The following is a 6,516-nucleotide window of genomic DNA, read 5'->3' as shown; positions in this document are numbered from 1 at the left end:
AAGAACCAATGGTGCTGATTGTTGGGGCAAGGTCAGATGAGTCTGGGCATTTAAAACTAGTGTTGAGCGGCATAGGCCATATTTGAATTTGCGCATATTCGTGAATATATGGACGAATATTCGTCATATATTCGCTAAATTCGCATTTTCTTAATAGTCTCATAAAATTTTCACATATGTGAACATTTGCACGCCAGTCTCACACAGTAGTATTAGAGCCTTCTTTACACCACACAAGCTGGAAGCAGAGAGGGGTGATCACTGTAATGTGTACTGTGAAAAAAAAAAAAAAAACAATATTCGTAATTATGAATATATAGTACTATATTCGCGAATATGCGATATTCACAAATAAAATTTGCATTGCGAATATTCGCGAGCAACACTATTTTTAACCTTTGAGATTGACATCACCTGGTCTTCCCAGATGATGATTGAGAACAATCCATGACACTGGCAGGTCTCAGCTTTGCAAACGGGGGCAATGCATGCTATAAATTCTGCAGGGTGCCCAAACTTTTGCAGACGTCATTTTTTTGTTTTCTGTTATTTTGAAAGTGTAAATGATGGAAATAAAATCTAACTTTTGTTGGCATGTTATAAGAATGTCTAATCTGCAATTTGATGCATTTTGGAGATTTTTCCATCTTTCCTTGGCTTCTTTCTGCACATTAATATAAATTTTTACCTGGGGTGCCTAAACTTTTGATCCCCACTGTACGTTGTTCCCTTCCACCTTTTAGAGGTCTTTGCATCACATCAATACTTGGTGTTGTAGGTGGCACATGGTGTTTTTTTGGACACCTTTCCTTTTGTTTGATTTAAAGCGTACCTGTCATAGTGCAAAAAAAAAGAAAAAAAGTGATATGTTACTCAGGACCCAATCCTGATCATGTGCATATAATGTTTACGTGTCTCGGACCTATATATCCAGAGATATAAGCATTTATCTGCTGGTGAGTTACTTTTTCATTGTGCAGGCTGGAGGGGGTGTATCAGTCTGTCTCCCTCACAGGAGCAAGCCTGTGCAGTCAGCCAATCAGTACTCTCTACTCTGTAACCCTTTCCTCTCTGGTTTCATGCTGTACATGTTAAACAGAGGAAGATACTTGGAGCTTGCCTGCAGTAATCAGAAGACATTATAGTGAATTCATCACAGGATAAAATGTATAAATATAAGAATAGATCTTTATAAAATTAGTGCAAGGCTTTTTTAGATAAAAGTACAGCATTTTTATGAATACATGTTCTATCTGTTTTATCTTCTCCTAGTAAAGCTGGATGCTAATCAGCATAGCTGTCACTATGTGTGTCATTCATCTTTCACAGACTCCTGAATGTCTGATCAACTTCTTTGTCATTCAGGAGTCCGAGAAAGCTTTGACTATTTCTGCATGCTGGGAGTTGTAGTTTAGTAACAACTGAAGCTGCAGTGTTTGAAAATAACTGTGTTAGAGCAGTGTTGCCTCCAGCTGTTGTAAAACTACAGCTCCCAGCATGTCCACACATCCTTTATCTGTAATTTTGCATACACTCAATAGAAATCTCCTATTCTGGATACTGGTATGCTTTACGGCCGGTATCCAGTATGCTGTAAAATCTAGACTAGTCTGTCTGGCTAAAAGACAGGCGACCCCTAGTGGCGGCTAGTTTGAGCTTGAATTTCAGGTGAAAATTTAAAAAAAATTTTAACAGGTGTATATCGTGAAATGTCATATTATAATTAGTCCTGCAATATATGAAAATTTTTTAACAATGACAGTGCCTCTTTACAAAAAATGTAGGTACATATATTTTAGCCTAAGAATATTATTAAAAGTTAAGTTTTACATAATGCATATCCTCAATACTTACTTGTGCACACTAACACTTTTACAAAAGAGACCTTTTTCTTCTGCCTACCTGCCTCAGCTACTATTCTGATCCTGCCACCCACCTGATGCCACGTATCTGATGCAAAATTCTTCTTTTTTCACCCATCTTCGTCACCGGGTACTGGTATTGCCACCCACCGCCCCACTATGTCACCGGGTCACATTCAGGACTCCTGATGCTGCTGATTCCACCTCCAGGCTGTCTCATACTGCCATCATATGTTCTCCTCATGCTGGTGCCAGCTCCAGGCTGGCTCCTTCTGCCACCATATGTTCTCCTCATGCTGCTGCCACCTCCAGGCTGTCTCATTCTGCAACTATATTATCTCCTCATGCTTCCGCCACTTCCAGGCTGTGTCATTCAGCCACTATATAGTCTCTTCATGCTGCTGCCAACTCCAGGCTGTCATTCTGCCACTATATGGTCTCCTCATGCTGCCAACACCTCCAGGCTGTGTCATTCAGCCATTATATGGTCTCCTCATGTTGCTGCCAACTACAAGCTGTGTCATTCAGCCACTACATGGTCTCCTCATGCTTCCGCCATCTCCAGGCTGTGTCACTCTACCGCCATGTGGTCTCCTTATGCTGCAGGTACATTAAATAAAACTTTTAAGGTTCATCTATTTGAGATCTTCATTTTAAATGTTAAAAAATATCTTTAATCTTTTCAATTGTGAGGCCCTATGGTCTTGTCATTCAGCCACTATATGGTCTCCTCATACTGATGCCACCTCCAGGCTCTGTCATTGTGCCGCTCTGCGACACCTCGATCACCTAGTGATTCTAATAGCGACACCTCTAATCGGCATGTCATACTGAATAACAGTATTATTTCACTAACCCAGTGTTAGGGCTCTGCCCTCTGCTCCCGCAGTACTGTGGTTCGCATTGCGTTCGCATTGGTTCGCTCATCTTCCGCCCCGTCCTCTTCTGTCCCCTCTGGACCTTTTCCTCACCTTGTTCTTCTCTTGCCCGTCTCTGCCGGCGCATGCGTCCCCGCCTCCTAGGGCGTGCGTGCGCCGGCTCTTCTAAATTTAAAGGGCCAATAATAATTGGTGCTTGTCTCAAACTAGCCCTATTTAGTTCCGGCACTTCCTACTGTTCCCTGCCAGATCTTTGTGCCCTTGTTGCCTAAAAGAAAGCGTATACTTGTATCTTGCCTTGCCGTGTATCTGACCCCTTGCTATGTATCCTGACCTTGCTCCTGTGCTGCCTGCCTTCTGACCTCTTGCTATGTGACCTGACCTTGCTACATTGCCGCCAGCCCTGACCTTCTGCCTGTCTTGACTTCGTATGTGCCTCATCCTTCCCGTGTCTCATTATACCTCGGCTGCCTGTGGGGACGAGTTGTATCAGAGGTACCGACCTGGTTGCCGCCTGTTGTTGCAAGTCCGTCCCTCTTAGCGTCAGATTCTGGTGAAAACCAGCGGCACTGTCAGGGTCAGGACTGGTATGCGGGGAGGACACGGGAGTGGATCCTCTGTGTCAGTGAGGCAATGGCATGGGCCGTACCAGGGGAACGGAATCTAAGAGGTTACCGGTTTTCACCAGAGCCCGCCGCAAAGCGGGATGGACTTGCTGCGGCAGGTAACCCCCAGGTCGTTCCACCCGATAGCAACTCAACATCACTGACAGCTGAGACAGGCGCGGTACACAAGGACAAGGCAAGGCGAGGTCAGACGTAGCAGAAGGTCAAGGTAACAACGGCAAGGGGTCTGGATACACAGGCTTGGGATACACACAGAAACGCTTTCACAGGGCACAAGGCAACAAGATCCAGCAAGGACAGGAAGGGGAAGTAGGTTTTTATAAGTTTTGTACTGATTGGGCCAGGCACCAATTAGTGGTGCACTGGCCCTTTAACCCCTTAACAACGCAGGACGTATATTTACGTCCTGCGCCGGCTCCCGCGATATGAAGCGGGATCGCGCCGCGATCCCGCATCATATCGCGTCGGTCCCGGCGCTCATCAACGGCCGGGACCCGCAGCTAATACAACACATCGCCGATCGCGGCGATGTGTGGTATTAACCCTTTAGAAGCGGCGGTCAAAGCTGACCGCCGCTTCTAAAGTGAAAGTGACCCGGCTGCTCAGTCGGGCTGTTCGGGACCGCCGCAGTGAAATCGCGGCATCCCGAACAGCTGACAGGACACCGGGAGGGCCCTTACCTGCCTCCTCGGTGTCCGATCGGCGAATGACTGCTCCGTGCCTGAGATCCAGGCAGGAGCAGTCAAGCGCCGATAACACTGATCACAGGCGTGTTAATACACGCCTGTGATCTGTGTAAAAGATCAGTGTGTGCAGTGTTATAGGTCCCTATGGAACCTATAACACTGCAAAAAATGTTTTTTTAAAAGTGTTAATAAAGGTCATTTAACCCCTTCCCTAATAAAAGTTTGAATCACCCCCCTTTTCCCATAAAAAAAATAAAACAGTGTAAAAAAATAAAATAAATAAACATATGTGGTCTCGCCGCGTGCGTAAATGTCCGAACTATAAAAATATATCATTAATTAAACCGCACGGTCAATGGCGCACGCGCAAAAAAATTCCAAAGTCAAAAAAAGCGCATTTTTGGTCACTTTTTATACCATTAAAAAATGAATAAAAAGTGATCAAAAGTGCGATCAAAACAAAAATCACACCAATAAAAACTTCAGATCACGGCGCAAAAAATGAGTCCTCATACTGCCCTGTATGTGGAAAAATAAAAAAGTTATAGGGGTCAGAAGATGACATTTTTAAACGTATAAATTTTCCAGAAGTGCGACAAAATAAAACCTATATAAGTAGGGTATCATTTTAACCGTATGGACCTACAGAATAATGATAAGGTGTAATTTTTACCGAAATATGCACTGCGTAGAAACGGAAGCCCTCAAAAGTTACAAAATTGCGTTTTTTCTTCGATTTTGTCGCACAATGATTTTTTTTCTGTTTCGCCGTGCATTTTTGGGTAAAATGACTAATGTCACTGCAAAGTAGAATTGGCAACGCAAAAAATAAGCCATAATATGGATTTTTAGGTGGAAAATTGAAAGGGTTATGATTTTTAAAAGGTAAGGAGGAAAAAACGAAAGTGCAAAAACGGAAAAACCCTGAGTCCTTAAGGGGTTAAATTTCATAGAGTCGGCACGCGCGCGCCCTAGAGAGCGGGGCCGTGCTCCAGGAGGGAAGTGAAGGAGGACGTGGTGGGTAAGAGACCTCGGACGCGATCCGTGAGTGGGCACGTCCCGTCCCGCGGATCGTGTCCCCTCCGGTGAGAGTGCAGCAGTGCTCGCGGTCAGCAGCGCTGACCGGAGCGCTGCAAGCAGAGAGACGCCGTGAGCGCTCCGGGGATGCAGCGGGACCCGGAGCGCTCGTCGTTATAGGCACCTTAGACTCCGCTCCCTGGTACGGAGCACGCCATCTTCCTCACAGGTTAGTGGATTCACATAAAACAGCCATTTCACCCAGCACACACCCTATGCATGTTACAGCAAGGCAAAGTGTTCTACACCCTTATTGAGGCTCTCTGTAGGCCAGAAATAGCAGTTTTTAATACAGATTTGCCGCAAATAAATTCGGACCAAAGCTAATTTTTTGCGAAAATTTTTTCAGAAATTCGCTCATCTCTAGTTAATATATGAATTGAACATACCTACATGTTACATTCTTCTATTATGTATTGTTATGCTTGCTTGATGTGTTCTTGTTTGTGATGTAACTGTTTATATTGTGATGCATTGTCTGTGATTATATATTAACACATTGCCATTAGAGATGAGCGCATTTACAGTAAATTCGATTCGTCACAAACTTCTCGGCTCGGCAGTTGATGACTTATCCTGCATAAATTAGTTCAGCTTTCAGGGGCTCCAGTGGGCTGGTAAAGGTGGATACAGTCCAAGAAAAGAGTCTCCTAGGACTGTATCCACCTTTTCCAGCCCACCGGAGCACCTGAAAGCTGAACTAATTTATGCAGGAAAAGTCAGCAACTGCCGAGCCGAGAAGTTCGTGAAGAATCGAATTTACTGTAAGTTCGCTCATCTCTAATTGCCATCTTCCCTGAGGACGACTATCCATTGTAGTATGATAAATGGCCTGTTTTATTTTGTTCTCTATATTCACTACTTACTCTGCAATATACATGTAGGAGGAGATTTATCAAAACCTGTCCAGAAGAATAGTTGCTGAGTTGCCCATAGTAACCAGTCAGCTCTGTAAAATGAAAGAAGCGATCTGATTGGTTGCTATGGGCAACTCAGCAACTTTTCCTCTGGAAAGGTTTTGCTAAATGTCCACTGTATTGTCTATTTGAAGAAATAGTGAACACAAAAAATTAAAAATAGAAGCAAATCAGAAAAGCTAACAGAATCTAATCAGTAGAATAATCTAGGTAACGCATTCCCTTTAAATGGTGGCTGTAGTACCCTTTTACATACAATATGAATAATATACGGTAATATGAAATATTATTCCACCATTACTTTACTTAGGAAAGGATTTATCTGTATTACAGCTTTATTATTCATTCAGATTGTTCTACCAAATATCATTTCAAGAAGCACAACAAAGAAGTTACAGAGCTTCTCTCAGTCTTGAATTTGCTGCTTTCCAGATTTGCTGTTTACCTTTTTCTCATTTAACGTGTTGATA

The 6,516-nt window shown here is 43.5% G+C and overlaps 1 long non-coding RNA gene across 1 annotated transcript; it reads right to left on the bottom strand.

Annotated features, from left to right (window-relative positions):
- Positions 1-243: 243 nt before the first annotated feature.
- On the bottom strand, positions 244-6,060 carry LOC130367049 (uncharacterized). Its single transcript, XR_008892059.1, has 3 exons — positions 5,996-6,060; positions 1,937-2,462; positions 244-832 (listed from the first exon to the last, which is right to left on the bottom strand). It is a non-coding gene; the product is annotated as an uncharacterized LOC130367049 (long non-coding RNA).
- Between the last annotated feature and the right edge of the window lie 456 nt (positions 6,061-6,516).

The sequence above is a fragment of the Hyla sarda genome, chromosome 4, assembly GCF_029499605.1.
Source record: "Hyla sarda isolate aHylSar1 chromosome 4, aHylSar1.hap1, whole genome shotgun sequence".
Lineage (NCBI taxonomy): Eukaryota > Metazoa > Chordata > Amphibia > Anura > Hylidae > Hyla > Hyla sarda.
The sequence above is the reverse complement of the archived record's forward strand: the minus strand, read 5'-3'. Positions and strand labels throughout refer to the sequence as shown.